This window comes from Sorex fumeus, unplaced genomic scaffold (assembly GCF_029834395.1).
Source record: "Sorex fumeus unplaced genomic scaffold, SorFum_2.1 ptg000037l, whole genome shotgun sequence".
Taxonomy (NCBI): Eukaryota; Metazoa; Chordata; class Mammalia; order Eulipotyphla; family Soricidae; genus Sorex; species Sorex fumeus.
In genome coordinates, this window is record NW_026606094.1 from 5,754,388 (window position 1) to 5,774,139 (window position 19,752).

Genomic DNA, 19,752 nt, shown 5'->3' on the forward strand with positions numbered 1-19,752 from the left:
TCCAGAAAAGAGCAGAAAATGGAAAAGAGACTCACAATTCGGGAACAGATGGCAAGAGAAGATCGTGATGAAGCTAAGAGGGATAACATAAGAATTATTGGAGTCCCAGAGGGAAAGGAAGAAAACCTCGATGAAGAAGAAACTGTCAAAGAAATCATTGCTACAACATTTCCAGAGCTGAAGAAAACTTGTGACCACATTCAGGAGGCCCGAAGGGTACCAGCTAGAAGAAATCCGAATAAAAATACCCCAAGACACATTCTGATCAAAATGACCAAAACCTTAGACAGAGACAAAATTCTGAAAGCAGCAAGATCGAAGAAAGAAATCTCTTACAAAGGAGCATCCTTAAAATTCACAGCTGATTTTTCTGATGAAACCCTCATGGCCCGAAAACAGTGGTGGGACATAGTAAAAAAACTCAATGAAATAAATGCCTCCCCAAAAATACTTTTCCCAGCAAGACTCTCATTCATAATAGAAGGAACAACACACAGTTTCACAGACAAACAACAGCTCAGGAACTTCATAGACTCAAAACCATGGTTACAAGAACAACTAAATGGGCTACTTTAAGGCAAGAAAGGCCCCTCAAATACACCAAACTCTAACAGAACAATGGGACAAAATCCCATAACAATAATCTCTCTCAATGTCAATGGGCTAAACGCACCAATTAAAAGACATAGAGTGGCAGGATGGATTAGAAAATTGAACCCAACATTCTGCTGCCTGCAAGAAACGCATCTCAATAGTCAAAGCAAACACAGACTCAGAGTCAAAGGCTGGAAAACAATCCTACAGGCAAACAGCTCCCATAAAAAAGCTGGGGTAGCCATCCTTATATCAGACCACATCGATTTCAGAGTGAGGAAGGTCATAAGAGACAGTGAAGGCCATTTCTTATTGATCAGAGGATCTGTACAACAGGAAGAACTTACAATAATAAATGTATATGCACCTAATGAGAGACCAGCAAAGTACTTAAAACAACTACTCATAGATTTGGAAAAAGACATCAATAGCAACACAATACTAGTGGGAGACTTCAACACTGCTTTGTCACCTCTTGATAGATCAACCAGACTCAAGCTTAGCAAGGACATACTTCATTTGAGGGAAACAATGGAAGAAAGGGACTTAGTAGATATATACAGGACACTTCATCCACGAAAAGCTGAATACACATTCTTCTCAAGCGTCCATGGAACATTCTCCAAGATAGACCACATGCTGAGCCACAAAACATGCCTCCATAAAATTAAGAAGGTAGAGATTGTATCAACAATCTTCTCAGACCATAATGCGCTGAAATTAGAAGTAAATCACACACAAAAACAGAAAACTAAATCAAACACCTGGAAATTAAACAGCGCACTATTGAACAACGAGTGGATTAGACAGGAAATCAAAGAGGAAATCAAAAGATTCCTAGAAACGAATGAAAATGAGAACACGAGTTACCAAAACTTATGGGACACAGCAAAGGCTGTGTTAAGAGGAAAGTTTATAGCTCTACAAGCATTCCTCAGGAAGGAGGAGCGAGCACACATAAGTAACCTAACCTCACAGCTTAAGAGCTTGGAGAAGGACCAAAAAAAGGAGCACAACCCGAACAGGAGAAAGGAAATAATAAAACTCAAAGCAGAGATTAACGAGATGGAAACCCAAAAAACAATCCGAAAGATCAATGAAACCAAAAGCTGGTTCTTCGAGAAAATTAACAAGATCGATAAGCCTCTAGCAAAACTCACAAAGAAAGGGAGAGAGAAAACCCTAATAAACCGAATCAGAAATGAAAAGGGGGTCATTACAACAGAAACCGCAGAAATTCAGAGGATCCTCAGGGATTACTTTGAGAAGCTTTATGCCACGGAACATCAAAACCTCGAGGAAATGGATAAATTCCTAGACTCCTACAGACTCCCAAGGCTGAATCAAGAAGACCTGGAATACCTGAACAGACCTATCACTATCAAGGAAATTGAAATGGTAATAAAAAGTCTCCCCAAGCACAAAAGTCCTGGCCCGGATGGATTCACTAGTGAATTCTTCCAAATCTTTAAAGAGGACTTACTCCCGATGCTCTTTAAGCTTTTCCACGAAATTGAAATATCAAAAACACTTCCGAACAGTTTCTACGAAGGAAATATCACACTGATACCAAAAGCAGACAGAGATACCACAAAGAAAGAGAATTACAGACCAATATCCCTGATGAACACAGATGCAAAGATCCTCAACAAACTACTAGCAAATAGAATCCAACTACTCATCAAAAAGATCATACACCATGACCAAGTAGGATTCATCCCAGGGATGCAAGGATGGTTTAACATTCGGAAATCAATCAACATAATCCAACATATCAACAAAAGAAAAGATAAAAAGCATATGATCATATCAATAGATGCAGAGAAAGCATTTGATAAGATCCAGCACCCCTTTATGATGAAAACCCTAGCCAAAATGGGTATAGAGGGGACCTTCCTCAACATAATTAAAGCCATCTACCACAAGCCTACAGCAAGCATTATCCTCAATGGGGAAAAACTGAGAGCCTTCCCTCTAAGATCAGGGACGAGACAGGGATGCCCACTCTCTCCATTGCTGTTCAATATAGTACTGGAAGTACTTGCAATAGCGATTAGGCAGGAAAAAGATATTAAGGGCATTCAGGTAGGAAAGGAAGAAATCAAGCTCTCACTATTCGCAGATGATATGATACTCTACTTAGAGAACCCAATAACTTCCACCAAAAAACTCCTAGAAACAACAGACTCGTATAGTAAAGTTGCAGGTTATAAAATCAATACCCAAAAGTCCATGGCTTTCCTATACGCAAACAGTGAGAGAGAAGAAAGCAACATGAAAAAAACAATCCCATTCACAATTGTGCCCCAGAAAATCAAGTACCTAGGAATCAGCTTAACTAAGGAAGTAAAGGACCTGTACAAAGAAAACTACAGAACGCTACTTCAGGAAATAAAAGAGCACATGAGGAAATGGAAAGATATCCCCTGCTCATGGGTCGGGAGACTTAACATTGTCAAAATGGCAATACTACCGAAAGCATTGTATAAATTCAATGCAATCCCTATAAGGATACCCATGACATTCTTCAAAGAAATGGAGCAAACACTCCTGAAATTTATATGGAACAATTAGCCCCCACAAATAGCTAAAGCAATTCTTGGGAAAAAGAAAATGGGAGGAATCAACCTCCCGAACTTCAAACTGTACTACAAAGCAGTAATAATTAAAACAGCATGGTACTGGAACAAAGGCAGAACTGCAGACCAATGGAACAGGGTTGAATACACTGACATCTCTCCTCAATCATATGCTCATCTAATCTTTGATAAAGGTGCAAGAAATGTGAAGTGGAGTAAGGAAAGCCTCTTTAATAAATTGTGTTGGCATCACTGGACGGCTACATGCAAAAAAATAGGCTCAGAACTCTGCCTAACACCATGTACAAAAGTAAGATCAAAATGGATTAAAGACCTCAACATCAGACCAGAAACCATAAGGTACATTGAAGATAAAGTTGGCAAAACCCTCCATGACATTGAAGCTAATGGTATCTTCAAAGATGCCACGCCACTGGCTGAGCAAGTGAAAACAGAGATAGATAAATGGGACTATCTTAAACTAAGAAGCTTCTGCACCTCCAAAGAAACAGTGACCAAAATACAAAGACAGTCTACAGAATGGGAAAGGATATTCACCGAATACACATCTGACAAGGGGTTGATATCCAGGATATACAGAATACTGGTTAAACTCCACAAGAAGAAAACATCCAACCCCATCCAAAAATGGGGCAATGAAATGAACAGAAACTTTCTCAAAGAAGAAATCCGAATGGCAAAAAAGCACATGAGAAAATGCTCTACATCATTAATCATCAGGGAGATGCAGATCAAAACCACAATGAGATACCATCTCACACCTCAGAGACTGGCCCACATTCAAAAGAACAAAAGCAACCGATGCTGGCGTGGATGTGGCGAGAAAGGGACACTCCTTCACTGTTGGTGGGAATGTCCACTGGTTCAGCCCTTCTGGAAAACAGTATGGACGATTCTCAAAAAATTAGAAATTGAGCTCCCATTTGACCCAGCAATACCACTCCTGGGAATATATCCCAGAGAGGCAAAAATGTATAGTCGAAGTGACATCTGCACTTGTTTGTTCATTGCAGCACTCTTTACAATAGCCAGAAACTGGAATAAACCTGAATGCCCAAGAACAGATGACTGGTTAAAGAAACTTTGGTACATCTACACAATGGAGTACTATGTAGCTCTTAGAAAAGATGAAGTCATGAACTTTACATACAAGTGGTACAATATGGAAAGTATCATGCTAAGCGAAATGAGTCAGAAAGAGAGGGATAGACATAGAAAGATTGCATTCATCTGGGGGATATAAAGTAACAAAGTATGAGATTAATACCCAAGAATAGCTGAGATCAGCACCAGGAGGATTACTCCATAACTTAGAGGCCAGCCAGGTATCCTAGAGGAAAGGGCAGTTCAGATAGAGAAGGGAGCACCAAATAAAGTATGTTTGGAGGATCCTCCCAGGAGGGGAGATGCATGTCGAAAGTAGACTATGGACTGAACATGTTTGCCACTCAATGCCTCTTTTGCAGACCACAACACCCAAAAGGAGAGAGAGAACACAGGGGATTGCCCTGCCACAGAGACAGGGGGGATGGGGGGATGGGGGTGGGAGGGATATTATCCATGGTGGTGGAAAATGGGCACTGGTGGAGGGATGGGTATCTGATCATTGTATAATTGAAACCAAAGCACAAAAAATTGTAAATCTACAACTTTAAAAAAATAAAATAAAATAAAGGGGAAAAAAAAAAGGATATATGCTTGTTAGAATATTGTTTAATTGTTAAATAAAAGCAAAAGCTGATGATAATTAGTGTTGACTATTATTTTTATTTTCCAAAACCTCCTATTATATTATTTCAATAATTGTTGCAAAATTCTCCAAATGAAATATGAAAAGTGAAATTGGAGGATAGATAAAATTTTATTAAATTGAATCTAGTAAGAAGTCACAATTTGAAAACAGAAAGAAATAAACTTTACTTATCTTCAACAAGACATTTGTAGCAAATATTTTGATTAACTTTTGCAGAAAAGATGAAAAATGAATCAATTTTTTTATTTAATAATGAATATCAAAGCAACTGTACTCATGCAAGTATAATTTCAGATAATATCTAGCCTTTGGGGACTTTTACCCACTGCATTAAAAGTGTGTAGAAATTAAGAGCCAATTTGTTAGCACTTTCAGGTTCTTTTTAGGCAGAGGTATATAAAAACAATTCTTATTCATATATACTTTTTAGGGATATTAAAAATTCCTAGTGAGTTTAGCTTATTGGATTTTTCTAGTTGTTAGGTGAAATACTTTTCCTATGACGGGGAAAAAACAAGTAGTGAAATCAGTAAGGTACTTTTCTGGAATAAGATCAACATTTTACTGCATTTTGTTAAGAAACCAAATGTCTACTCAATAGAACATACACCAATATGGTGAATGCAGTCCTAGAATTTTGATACCTATCAGGCCATGTTTGAATTTTGAAGGATATAGCACAAAACTTAATATAACTTAGTGTTCAAAACAAAAAGGCATAGTTTATGATTTCCAAATAAAGAATTGTGAAAGTTCAGCTACTAAACCCTTCATAGATATAAAAATGATATCACCATGATCATTTTAGTATTGTAATAAATTTTAATTGTTAATTTATTAATTTTATTTAAATTTATTGAACATTTGATATGAATACACTCTGATGTTTATGTTTTGTTGGATGATTAGGGTTTCTATGTTCAGTACATATTTTGAAGGAAAAAACATAATTTAATATTCTATTTCTCCATGTATGCATGAATCATATCTACCCACTTTCTATTTACCAAATGCCTCTGAAACAGAGGGAAATCCTGTTTTAACTTAAAATTTTTAGTCAAAAGTGGCTCACAGCCTCACTAAATAATCCTGTTATAAATAAGAACATTTGAATTCGAGGGAATCTTTTCTTCACAATGAGTAGAAATTTTCCTCCTTAACACTCTCTCTCTCTCTCTCTCTCTCTCTCCTCTCTCCCTCTCACTTTCTTTCTCTCTCTGTCTCTTTCTTTCTCTCTCTCTATTGCAGATGGGATTTATCACCTGTGTCTCTGTGTAAACTCAAAATAGGGGCACAGCACAGTGCCAGTGGCTCTATCTCTCCCGCCCGCGTTCAGTAGTCTCACGCCGCTTCCCCTACCCCAGGGAGGTCAATGCCAATGGGAAGGCAAGGGAAGGAACGAGGGTCAGGCTGGTTGGTCTTAGTCGCAGTTTATTCCAATCACACCAGTCTCCCTTCTTTGCCTCTGCCTCTGCTTCTTCCTCCCCCATACTACTTCATTCTCCTTCTCCATCCCCCTTCATCCTCCTTCTCTGGAGTCTGGATTCTGATCCTGATCTCCTTTCTCCTCCTTCTGATCCCCCAGCCCACTCTTACAGTACAGTTAAATCCCAAAGCATGAGGGGTTGGGGTAATAATCACACACAGGTGTGGTCACAGTCAATAGGGGTAGAATTCTTTCCCTCAGGGAAAGCTGCTCCTAGGACAGATCCTCTCTCAGCAGGACAACCTACCCTAGAGCAGAATCCCATGGGTGTGTTTCCCCTCTCCTTGTCCGACAAACATATAAGCATATATAACATAAATCATTTTGTATGGATACAATAAGAAATATCTTAAACTTATAGAATTGCCCTCTAAGGGCCACCTCGATCTCAGACTACAGTGCTCAGACCAGATAGTCTTTCCCACCCCTAGCAGGATCCTAGTCTCATCGTTACTTTTGGATCATGACAGCATTTGTCTATGATCAAACTCTTAACTTATAGTTAAAAATCGTGGCACTTTGGCCTGATTTTGATGCCAGGGTAGCTCACCGCTTGCCCTGGGTCCATTCAATCTCTCATAAGGCCCTGGTTTTGGGGTGTTAGGAACTAAGGGCAACTGAGGCTTAAGTTGAGAAAGCAGATGCCCGGGAGTGAATAATATTCAAAGCCAATCAAATCCTAAATTACAAAGCATAATGTTAAAGGTCTTCCTGTATCTATACAAAAAGGACATTGCTTTAAAGTAAACTGTTCATAAGGTGTAAGGAGAGGAGAAAGGAAATATTTCACTCATACATATAAAATCATAGATTTCTGAGGAATCTAACCTTTACAAATTAACAGAGTCTCATTAGGCGGAAAACAGAGTAACTGGTTGGGGAGGAGAGCATAGGAAATGTTTACAGATAAACACAATGGAATGGAAATGCCTCAGGAGCCCTGTGATGGGTATAACCAGATAAACCTAAGTTCCTTGTGGAGGAAGGACAAAGCAATGTCATCCTACATGTCTCCATGATTTTCTTGTGTCAGTACAACTCTGTCATCTCTCTATACCTCCACATTTCTTTTTCCATAGGAAACCAATATGATTAGATTAGAACCCAGTCTAAGGGCTTTATTTTTTAAAAAAATAATCACTTTCTTGAGACTATATTTACAATATGATCAACCTCTTGGAATACTGAAGTTCAGGGCTTCAACATATGAATTTTATGAGAGCCAAATCTGCCCATTATACTGTGAGACCATAAGGGAGGGTTTTCAATTTTCGTAATTGTTGTTTCTATGAAAATCCTAAAAATTGCTTTTTTAAGATAACATGGGTCATTCTTAACTCAAACTACTTACTCATAGTTTCCCTGATAATTGCTGCCTGCATGCAAATTCCAGTGAGAAACCACTTTTATATAAGTGCTCTTCCTGTGAAACATAGTGAGCTTTGAGAAATTTTCTTTTTCTTAATCAAAAGCATACGTTTTCTTACATGTCATCTGAAAGAGGAAAAATTGATTCCCTAGAATTTTCCAATAACTTAAATGAGAGGGCCTTCTTTCAGTGTATATTTCTTTTATCTGGATCTAACTCAAAAATTCTTCTCAGGAACTGGTGTGTACACGTCCCATTTAAATCCTCCATCTTTTACTTAGAAATGCATCATTCTTTTGCTTTTGATGTTTTGTTTTATCTTTTGCTAGATCCATTTCTTCTAAAATGACATGGGTGCCATAAGGGCCTCCATACACTATTCTGACTATTTCTACCGACTTGCTTTCTAGGAGTTACATTGTGATTGTGTACATTTTAAAAAACTGATTAGATAAAGAGGGTAGGCAAACATTTGCTTTGATCATGTTACAAAAATGAATGCATAACTTTATTATCTCCAATTTTAAAATTATATATTTATAGGAATATCTCTAATAAAAAATGGGACCAAAGAGATAGTACAGCAGGTATGGCCCTTGCCATGCATACAGCCAGCCAAGCTTCTATCTCCATCACCCCATATGGTTCTCTGAGCTCCCTAGGAGTGATTCCTGACTACAGAGCTATGAGCAATCCCTGGTCATCACCAGGTACAAGTCAAAAACAAAACAAAAAGCCTTTGGACTATCATATAATTTGTCATGCAATGTTCTGATTGCTTTAAATATATCCATTAGCATTTTATACGTATATTAAATATACGCATTTTAAGCACACACGTATACACATATATAAAATTTTCTAGAAAAAGACGGGTGATGACTAATTAACAAAAATATTTTTAGCATCTTTTATTCACACTACAGGTAGCAAACAGCGAATACCTTTGATTCGATATTATTATTTACAGTTATAATGGAAAACTCTTAAGCACTTAAAATCATCCTGATAGACCAAGTATTTTGACACGCCTTCATCCTACGTAAATATCTGTAGAATATCTCTGTACTTATTTTCATATGCATATAAAAATATGTCACTTTTTGCTTTTTCATATAAAGAAATACGAACATCACTGCTCTTAGTGAAACTTTTAAAGGTATTATAATTAATGACTACTCTATGTCTCAGAAATATCACAAGTGCCAAATTTAATATTTGCAAAAATCTTATTTTAGTTCAAACTTACTTAGTCTTTAATCGGCAAAGCTGAAGTTTTCTATTCTTGTCTATCACAAATAGTGTCAGTTTTACCAAATCTAAGTCATATATTCAACAGAATTAAATATTTAAATCATATTTAAAATTTTAACAGATGGGAAAAAATCTAAAATAGCCATTGACTTATATTTACAAAGAGGTCTATCAACATGAAGTTAGCACCATCTGCTCTATAAATTGCACCTTTAAATTTATGAATGATTTTCCCTTGTCCCTAGTTGGAATGATCATCACTGCTTTAAATCTATGTTTGTCTACTATATATAAAAATTATGTAACAAGGGGAAGAGAGATAGGACAATAGATAGATCCCGTGTGATCTCACAAGTCCCAGGAAGGATTCCTGAATGTAGAGCCAGGAGTAAGCCCTGAGCATTGCTAGTTGTGGGCCTCCTCCCAAAGATATGACTGTTATTATCACAGTGATGGTAATATATACACATAACATATATAAGGTAAAGGTAAAGGCCCTCCCGTTGATCATCGATTTGCTCGAGCGGGCCCAGTAACGTCTCCATTGGAGACTTTGTTTTTTATAGCATATACACACAGAAATAACAATTGATGGAGTTTATAGGACAACTTATAGGACTATTCTTACAAACCAATTAGTAACACTTTGAAAACTCGTATTTTTTCAGGTTTGTAACTATTAAAAAATATTCAAGGTCATACTAAACAATAGAGTCACAAGAGATAAATGTCTTCCATTGTCATCAAATGTCAGTTTGAATCTGGGGTAATACCAGAGACTGTGCCTGGAGATTAATTAAGCCATTTGTGGTCCATGACCCATTGTTCTTGTTTAAGAAACAATGATATATTGAAAAATGCTCAGACTTTTTTCTTTTGCTCTATTTTTTTGACCCACAGTCCAAATATTTTATCATTCCTTTAATCTTAATTAGTACATTATTACAAGCAGAGATTTACTTGTAATACTTTCAGTGATTTTTTTCTTTGTCAATCTATTTATCAGTATATGTTTAAAATATATAATATAATGTTATAACCATTTGAATCTAACAAATCTAACATTATTGAACCTAACATTATTTATTCAATGAATACAATAACTGATAGTTATATATAAATTTGAGTAAACTTGACATGCTCTAAAGGAATTAGGTTGAATAATAAATTTATATTGGTTTAGAATATTTCAAGCATTATTTTTATAGAAAAACCACTTTTAAAATTGTAAGTTACTCAGCTTAAGTTGCCAATAAATAGTTTTGAAAACATAATTCATTTTTTTCACAAAATGCATTTTTGAAGATTTTTTTAATTTAAGACTATGGCAAGAAAAAATTATAAAGTAATAATTTATAATGACTAGCACTTGGTAAATTATGAAGCATATTAACAAACACTTTCATTCAATTAGAAGATAATATAGGTACCTTACCATTCTAAAAACAATAAATGGGTGTAAAAATTCACAAATGAATATAAATAATTCCAGACTATTTAAGTTATAAATACATAAATCAATTTCAGACAAATCGAATCAAATTAACTTAATAATAGAGATGTTCGTGTATCCCTTTCATTACATCTTTTCATAGAATCATCACATTTTATTACTGAGCAAATATTCCAGATTTTACTGGAGTAAGATAGTTATTGCGTGCTAACAATCCATAAATTGTGTACTAATACTATTTTATAGATCTTTTAAAAGAAAAACTAAGACAATTAGTCATTACTGTAGACTATTTGAATAAAACCTGACTTGAAAATTGTAGAGCCAAATTAGAAGCAGGAGTTCTATGGCTGTAAAGAGTGATGGAAAGACCTATACAGAGAAAGTAGAGAAGCAAAGAAAGAAAATCATTTGATTAGCTAGAGCTTATAACCTGGCTGACTGCTTATAACAGGTTTTCCTTAGAGTTTCGATTTTGCTGCTGTGAGGCAGTTTTCATGGCTGTGAGGCATTTGTAAGCTGAATTATTTTCATTTCTTATACAGGCCACCTTGGCTTAAAGTCCCATCAACCTATTGACTTCATTGCTAATTTAACAAGTTCGTCTTTCAGAAAATTTTACTCTAGGGCTGGAGACAGAGTGCAGGGCTCAGATGGCCTGGTATTACTAGTGGTGGTCCCCACTTGGGTGCCTTTCTTCCCCTCAGAAAAGCTTTCCCTGAAGTTTGAAGAGAAAATGTAGTATACATTGTGTCTTCGGGATCTTAACTATGAATACTGATGCAGGAGCGGTGGCAGCGGTCTCTGTATCTGTCACTGGTGCCCAGATTCTTCAAAAATAAAAGCAATGATAAAGGAATGATAAAGATGATCAGACTCAGAGTTAACCAAACAGAAAAGTTTAATGGAAAGTAGAAGAGAAAGAAATTCCCCATGTGGACCGGAAGTATGACGACATTCATTGGAAAAAGAAAGGACAGTGAGGGTGCTGGACAAGTGACATTTACTGAAAAAAAAAAAAGCAGTGGAGGGACAGGAAACTGACTTCACAGGCAGTAAACAGAAAAACTGGACATCACAAGCGGGGAAAGAGGCGGGAGTTATTGTTAATAATAATTAATATTAGTTAATATTAATAACAGTTATTTTAAGGCCCTCCCGTTGATCGTCGATTTGCTCGAGCGGGCCCAGTAACATCTCCATTGGAGACTTTGTTGTTACTGTGTCTGGCATATCGAATACTCTCGGTAGCTTGCCGAGCTCTCCGAGAGGGGCGGAGGAATCGAACTCCGGTTGGCCATCTTGGCCGCTTGTAAGGCGAACGCCCTACCGCCGTTAACTGTTCAACGTAGTATCAAAAGCATTAGGAGTTTTGTACACTAATTTTTCATTGTTATGAAAGGATTCAACAGGAACTACATCAAGGTGCTTAAAAGCAGCTAGACAATACACCTGAGTTTGGACCACCCTTTTCTGGAAGGTGGGTACAAAATGTACATGTGAAGAGACTGTTTCATAGGCAACAACATATTTTATATAACTTGTATTTTATAATTTTTTGAAATATAAATTTGAAGCAAAAACATTTATCAACACCAAATATAGTAACATTATAGTGTGCACTATAAAATTCTTTCATTTTGTTGAATTTACACATTATATAATGTTTCAGATATTACTTGTACAACCCAAATGTCTGGATTTGGTGCAGTTACTAAATCTAAGATTTTCTACTTGTTTCTTGAACATGTTAATTTCTTTTGTTACTCTTACAAGTAAAGGAATATGGAAAAATTATTTATATAAAATCAGAGGCTAATGAAATTGCAATGTATCAGTAATTGTTTTTTGAATGACAAAACCATTCAACTTTTTACATAGGATATAAGTTAACTTTCTAGAAAAGGGAATAATTTTCTAGATTATCAAGAACTGATTCTTGATTGATATTCATGCAGTTCCACATATGATGAAAAAATACTCAGATAATTATGTAGATGGCAGAGTCAGTGGATAATATATTTACTGAGGAGACAAAAAACATCATTAACTTAGTTTATGAGTTAAAAAATAGTAGCAACAAAAGGACTCATAACAAATGCTTGATAGGGTGTCATTTCATGTGTTCTGTATCATTACATGGATACCTGAGTAGTCTGGTACATATTAGATAACAACTGTTATTTCTTGGACCTTTTATGCATGTTTATTAGAACCTAAGATAATCTCTCCTAAGTTCATGTGAATACCATTTTACAAACAAGGAAACTGAGTTAACAGGAGACATTCTTGACTTTTATATTTTATTTATAAAATAAATATGTAATAGCATGTATGCCTGTGTCTACACAAATATCTTTCAATTACATAGAAATCACTTATAGTTTTTTCATTTTTTTTCATTTCATCATCCTGTTATTCGTCGATTGTCTCGAGCAGGCCCCAGTAACGTCTCTTTCATCCTAGCCCTGAGATTATATTCAAGGCTATTTAGGAGAATGAGACCCATCATTGTTACTGGTATTTGGCATATTTGGTACGCCACGGGGAGTTTGCCAGACTCTGCCCTGTGGGCAGGCTACATTCGATAGCCTGCAAGTTTGTCCAAAGTAGAAATAAGACAATAAGATGTCTTAAAAAAAAGTTCTGTTAAGATGTCGTGCGGCCGCGAATGCGGCCGCGCGGTTCCGAGATCTGAATTTTATAGTCTCTGAGTCTTGGCCGCTGATGGGATTACACGGCGCCAGGGGGCCAGGTGGTGGGTGTGACCCCCGCCTACTGGAATTTGGAGGATCTGGGTGGAAGATGCTCAACTCCAATCCAAGTAGGCTTGGAGGTCTCGGCCCCGGAACCCGCGTGGCTTTGTCCCTCTGCCAGTACCTTCATGTGTGCGGAGAGTGGTCTCAGCATGGTGGTGGCTGGTCCTGGAGGTCTTCGGCTGCCGTAGCCCTGGTCGGGGCGGGGAGGAAAGCTCAACCCGCTCCCCTCCAAGGGACTCCGGGAAGGAACACCCAGGCGCGGGGGCAGAGACTGCACTGTTCTCGTCCGGGATCTGGATTTTATAGTCTCTGAGTCTTGGCCGCTGATGGGATTACACGGCGCCAGGGGGCCAGGTGGTGGGTGTGACCCCCGCCTACTGGAATTTGGAGGATCTGGGTGGAAGATGCTTATAGTTAAAAGTACTAAAAATTACACAAGCAACCAATTTTGAAAGATCGAGATATGTCAAAAAAAGAATTTATTTTTTTCTTTTTTCCATGTGTTATATCACAATTAGGTAGCTGATGTTTATGGTTTTCCTTTCTGCATGGCTATTGTGCATTTTTATCTAAAATAAGTTTTACATATAAAACTTTTGCTTAAAAGATAATTCTAATGAAAGGATTTACTTAATTATCTTAGAACCCTTGAAGGTAAAAAAAACTAAGGTTTCTTTTAATATACATGATAATGGTATTATCTCCTCTCTTCTTTCAGTATACATAAATGCATAAAGAATTAAATTGGATTAGAAGAAATTCCTACATAATATTATATTTTTATATTTTCTTATTATAGAATTTCCTTAAAATTATGGTGGCAAATATCTTTCTTATAACTCCAAGATCTTTTTCTTGTATGTAACTAATAAAAAACAAAAATATTCTCATTTATTTTCCATTTGATTTGTAGTTTCATATGCCATAGGCATAACACAGACACACCACAGGCATAGTTATTGATTACAAGATGATTTAAAATAATAGTTCAAAGTTTTGTGAATTTCATCTTTCAGAAAAATATTTATTTCAAAAATAAAATTTTACATTCATAAGCACTTTATTAACTGAAAGTACAAATATGTATATTATGTGGCCGCACACCAAGATTTGTGAGAATCTTTCAATAAGTTAATTGATTTTTACTTAATTTGGGAGTCCTTTCTGAGAGCTATGAAATTCAATAAGTTCGCCATTATTTAAAACAAAAACTGGATTAAAATCTCATTTTAAATGGAATTACAAACTTCCATACCTTAATGAAAATAAAGTTCGATGAAAGTTTTAGTCATTTTGTGGAAAGCTGCCAAAAAGGCTTTCACTAGATAGCAATCACTGTAATTATTACAGCAGCTGACAAAGGCTTAAACATCACACACACACACACACACACACACACACACACATGCACAACACACACACACATCCTTTTAGAAATCCCAATGCTTTTAAGCAATACGATGGTTGATGACATGGTTACAGGGATAAAGTCAGGGTGACAAGAATAAGGAAGCAGGTGACAAGAATTTGAACTAAAGCCTGAATAATTTAGATAATTATATTGTCTTTGAATGCAAATGGTTGTTTTAAATGTGACGTATTTTCTGCTTTTTAATTTTTGTTTATAATTTTAGAAATGTATTTTGTGAGCTGATAATTGACTTGAATTTGGGATGTTAATAGTGTTTTGATAATATGCCTGATTTTTTTATTGCTTTGGTTTGTATTTTATATGTGTGTGTGAATATTTATGCACCTGTGTATGTAATGCATACGTGGGATATGCATTTGTATGCACACATAGTGAATGAGTTAATTTTCATATGAAAATGCATGTACATGTTAGAGAAAAACTGTAACTGCCACTGAAATTGCAAGCTTAAAAATTATTCAGTTGCAATTATTCCAAATTTGGAATAATGTAAACCAAAGGAATAAAAGAACAGAATGAAGGAATAAACAAATAAGTGTAGTATATGTACATATGAAAATACACAAATACACACATATATATGCTAGTTTCACCAGGCATTTCTTTCTTTTGGAAAGCTGAATAAATATAGAGTTAATGATTGAACATAAAACACATAAATTAGTTGAAACCCAGCAAACATTTGCAAAGCAAAGATTGTCAAAATAATTTCAATAATTAGCTATGAGAATACAAATATTCTAATGATTCATTTTTCTGCCCCTAGGAACAACTCAAACTGATTTCTGTTAGTGCTTGTGTATACTATATAGACTTTCCCAGTTAAAGCTTAACGGTTCTCCTTCATTCTATTACTGAACTTCTCAGACTTGGATAAAACTTTCTCAACAAGGGTAGTACTGCCCCCTAGGGGTATTTTGAAACTCTAAATTGTCACAATGATTGGAGTGGCACCACTTACAATTAATAGGATGGTAATATTAATATAGTTATCAGGATAGCTAATAGCTATCCTTAAATAAGTGGTACAGATAAAACATTTTTTGTGGACCAGGAATGGGACTCCATGGTAGACCATATGTCATCTGTGAAGAACTCTAGACCCCTTTCTTGGCTTCACAAAACAAGCAAATAAGACATTTATCACACACAAATTTAAAACTGTGTACTATTTCTCTTCGTGTTAATGTAGATATAAAACATTTCATTATTATGTCTGGTTAAAACACCTCTATTTTCCATGTAAATGCAATTTTCTACTCAATTTTAATAGTACTAAATTTCCAAAGGATAAGAATTATTACAGAACTTAAAGGGATATTGTATTTTATTTTGTTTGAAAATGTTCTGACAATTAGCCAACATTTTAGAAAAAACACATTGCCAAGGAGACATTGCACTATATCCAATTCACAATAGAATATTTGGAGTTTGATTCATCTTTGCACTATTACATTAAGGCAATTACATATAGCTTTGTAAAGTTCTCCCCACTTATTTTGTTTAGTAGTTGCACACTAATATTCACAGATCATCTTTAATATTCTGTTGTAAACAATTGCCCTTCTGAATTTCTCTCCTTATAATACTCCAGTATGATTGCTTTTAAATACACATCTATATAGATAATTATATTGCCCAAAATTTTTACTTCAGGATAATAAACCCCCTATGCCTGACTGTCTCCACCAGGGCCCAACAGCTGAAGACCACCGAGGCCCAGCCAAGGCCTTGCTGATAGCACTCTCCACACACTTGGATGAGCCTCACGCATAAAAGAACTGACAGAGGAACCCAGGTGTGTGGGACCCGGGGCTGAGATCTCCAAGCCTGTACAGTTTGGGACTGGACCTGCCAGTAACTAGACAGTTACACCCACCAACTGCCGTGTAACTCCAACAACGGCCAGGATCCAGAGATCATCACACTCAGCTCCTGGGAGAGAACAAGACAGAGTCTCCTACCCTATGCCTGACTGTCTCCACCAGGGTCCAACAGCTGAAGACCACCGAGGCCCAGCCAAGGCCTTGCTGGGACTGGACCTGCCAGTAACTAGACAGTTACACCCACCAACTGCCGTGTAACTCCAACAACGGCCAGGATCCAGAGATCATCACACTCAGCTCCTGGGAGAGAACAAGACAGAGTCTCCTACCCTATGCCTGACTGTCTCCACCAGGGTCCAACAGCTGAAGACCACCGAGGCCCAGCCAAGGCCTTGCTGGGACTGGACCTGCCAGTAACTAGACAGTTACACCCACCAACTGCCGTGTAACTCCAACAACGGCCAGGATTCAGAGATTATCACACTCAGCTCCTGGAAGCGCGCGGCCGCATTCGCGGCCGCGCGACATCTTATCATCTCATTCCTAATTCGGTCAAACTGGCAGGCTACCAAATGTAACATGCCCACACGACAGAGTCTGGCAAACTCCCCGTGGTATACCCAATATGCCAAATACCAGTAACAATGATGGGTCTCATTCTCCTAACCCTGAAAAAGCCTTGAGTATGGCACTTTAAAAAAAAAAAAATCTCAGGGCTAGGACGAAGAAGACGTTACTGGCACCTGCTCGAGGCAATCAACGAACAACAGGGTGGTCGTGATCGTGATAATAAACCAAGTACTACAAAATTATTTATTTATTGCCAAAAAGAGGCCTTGTATGCAGTGTCAGAAGGCTCCTCTTGACAATTCTCAGCCAACTAAAACAGTTTTTTTATGTCATTCAGACTATAGCACTGCAGATCAGCTGGGCAACCAAGGCATCTTACATCTTGCTATGCTCAAAGGGTTTTGTGGGACAGAGAACAAACAGAGGTCAACAACTTGCAAGACATGAGTCTCAGCCGTTGTACTATCTCTCAAGAACCTACAAAATAGTAAATTATAACAGCAAACTTTGGATCTTAGAAAAAGCCAAGAACTATTAAATATAATGGGAACAACAGTGTTGGGCTTCCCCTCGAGTTTATAAAATCATTATTTTTCTTACTCAGATAATCTATTTTTTAATAAAATTGATAAGCTAGGAAGCTTAACTTTTATGTGTTGGCTAAAGTGAGCACAAAGTCCATGCTCAGGGGACAGTTTGGGAGTGGAGAGAAGCTGGTGGAGGGATAGTCACAATGGTTTTGGGATTGCTGTTGGAGCATTGGATGCCTGAAACAACTAACAGTTGTTTATATATAACAATTCACGGTTATTTATTTTATAAATAACTGTGAATTGCCACTGTCAGTGTCACTATCCCATGATGACCAAGGGTTCACTGGTGCATCAGGGCCAATGACAGTCCTCCCAGCCAACCAGAAAAAGGAATGGGGGCCACAGGCTGGTAATTCATATTTTGTAATGATATATTAATTATTTGAATGTCATCCTTGCTCAGCGACCATGCTAATCTTCTCTGTATTGTTCCAATTTTAGTATGTACTGCCGAAGCAATAGCACAGCGGGTAGGGCCTTTGCCTTGCATGCGATCTATCCGGCCAACCCAGGTTCAATTCCTCTGCCCCTCTCAGAGAGTCCGGCAAGCTACTGAGAGTATCTCACTCTCATGGCAAAGCCTGACAAGCTACCCCTGATGTATTTGATATGCCAAACACAGTAACAAGTGTCACAGTGTAACGTTACTGGGCTCACTCAAGCAAATCGAAGAACAATAGCAGGGCAGTGACAGTGACAGTGACAGTGATATTAATTATAGAGAAATAGTGACTGGTTTGGGGGATGGGTAACAATTACACATAGTGTAGTTGAACACTAATGCAAACAATGAACGGATGTAAAGCCCTGCCTTCAGGGAATGTTCTTCTAGGAGATTCACCCATGGACAGAATATCATCTAGGAGCTTCAGCATTCTATATTCCTACTAGGAGATCTGCCCAAGGGCGGAATTCCACCTAAGGGCATATTGCGTTCTTCTTTCCTTTGCTGGTAATCCATCTAAACAATCATATGAAATTTACTTCTTAAGAATGTTTCTGGTATTTTGTATGAATTCAGAGATAGAGGCTTCATTTTTACCCTATATTAAGCTTAAAAGGTGGTTTTTATCTCTGGACATCTCACAACATTTCCCCAACTACATTTTTTTCTCATCCCAACAGGATCCTTATTCAGTAATTTCTTTTTATGTCATGACAGACTTTGCTCAACAACTGTGTCTTAATTTATCACACTTTTTAGGGCACTTAGGATGTCCCTTTTGAAACCAGGGTATCTGATGATTTGCCCTGGGTCCAACTAAGTCCCTTGATGGCACCTACCCTTTGGGGTGTTAGGAACTAATTTAACCGAGGCTTAATTTAAGTCAATATGACAGATGCCCAGAAGTAAATATTATTTGGAGTCGATTAGCTCTCATGTTACAAAAGCATGCATTAACTGTCTTCCTGTGTATAGACAAAAAGACATTGTTCTAAAATAAATTACGCAAAGGACATAGAGGGAAGAGAAAGCAATATTTTACTTACATATTCAAAATCCAGAGCCCTTAGAAGATTTGAATTTACAACTTACAGGGTCTGATCTGTAGATATTTATGATTAAAAGATGAAGAAGAAGTGCACAAAGGAGAGGATAAAGACAAACACAGAGGATTGGGAGTGCCCCAATGGAATTGGGGGTGCCTCAGAAACACTGTAGTGTGTGTAATTCAACTAATCTAAACTCCCTGCTGAAGAAGCAAGGACAACCCAATGTTAAACCGGAAATACTTAAAACTATAACCCAACAGTAAATTACGGTGTCTTTATTTTTTAAAAAATTAAAGATAAAGTGAACAGAGAAATAAGCATAATATAATTTGTTATTGGTTTTATTGGAAACTTGGTACAAATAAAATTAAGTTTTATGATGGTTTTGATGATATGCAGTGCTATTGTCTGAATGTTATGAGATAGTAATGATGGTTCTAGCATGAGGAGGAATGATGGGGTATATTAATGGATGCTAAACAATCCCTCTGGGGTTCCTAGTCAGATGTTTTTTGAGGATAGTAGAGTGAAAAGACTACAACATTATAGCTAATATATTTTCTGTCATT

General features: G+C 37.0%; 1 non-coding gene across 1 annotated transcript; it reads right to left on the minus strand.

The window, feature by feature from the left end:
• Nucleotides 1-18,045: 18,045 nt before the first annotated feature.
• LOC130027839 (U6 spliceosomal RNA) lies at nt 18,046-18,149 on the minus strand. Its single transcript, XR_008793066.1, has one exon. It is a non-coding gene; the product is annotated as a U6 spliceosomal RNA (small nuclear RNA).
• Between the last annotated feature and the right edge of the window lie 1,603 nt (nt 18,150-19,752).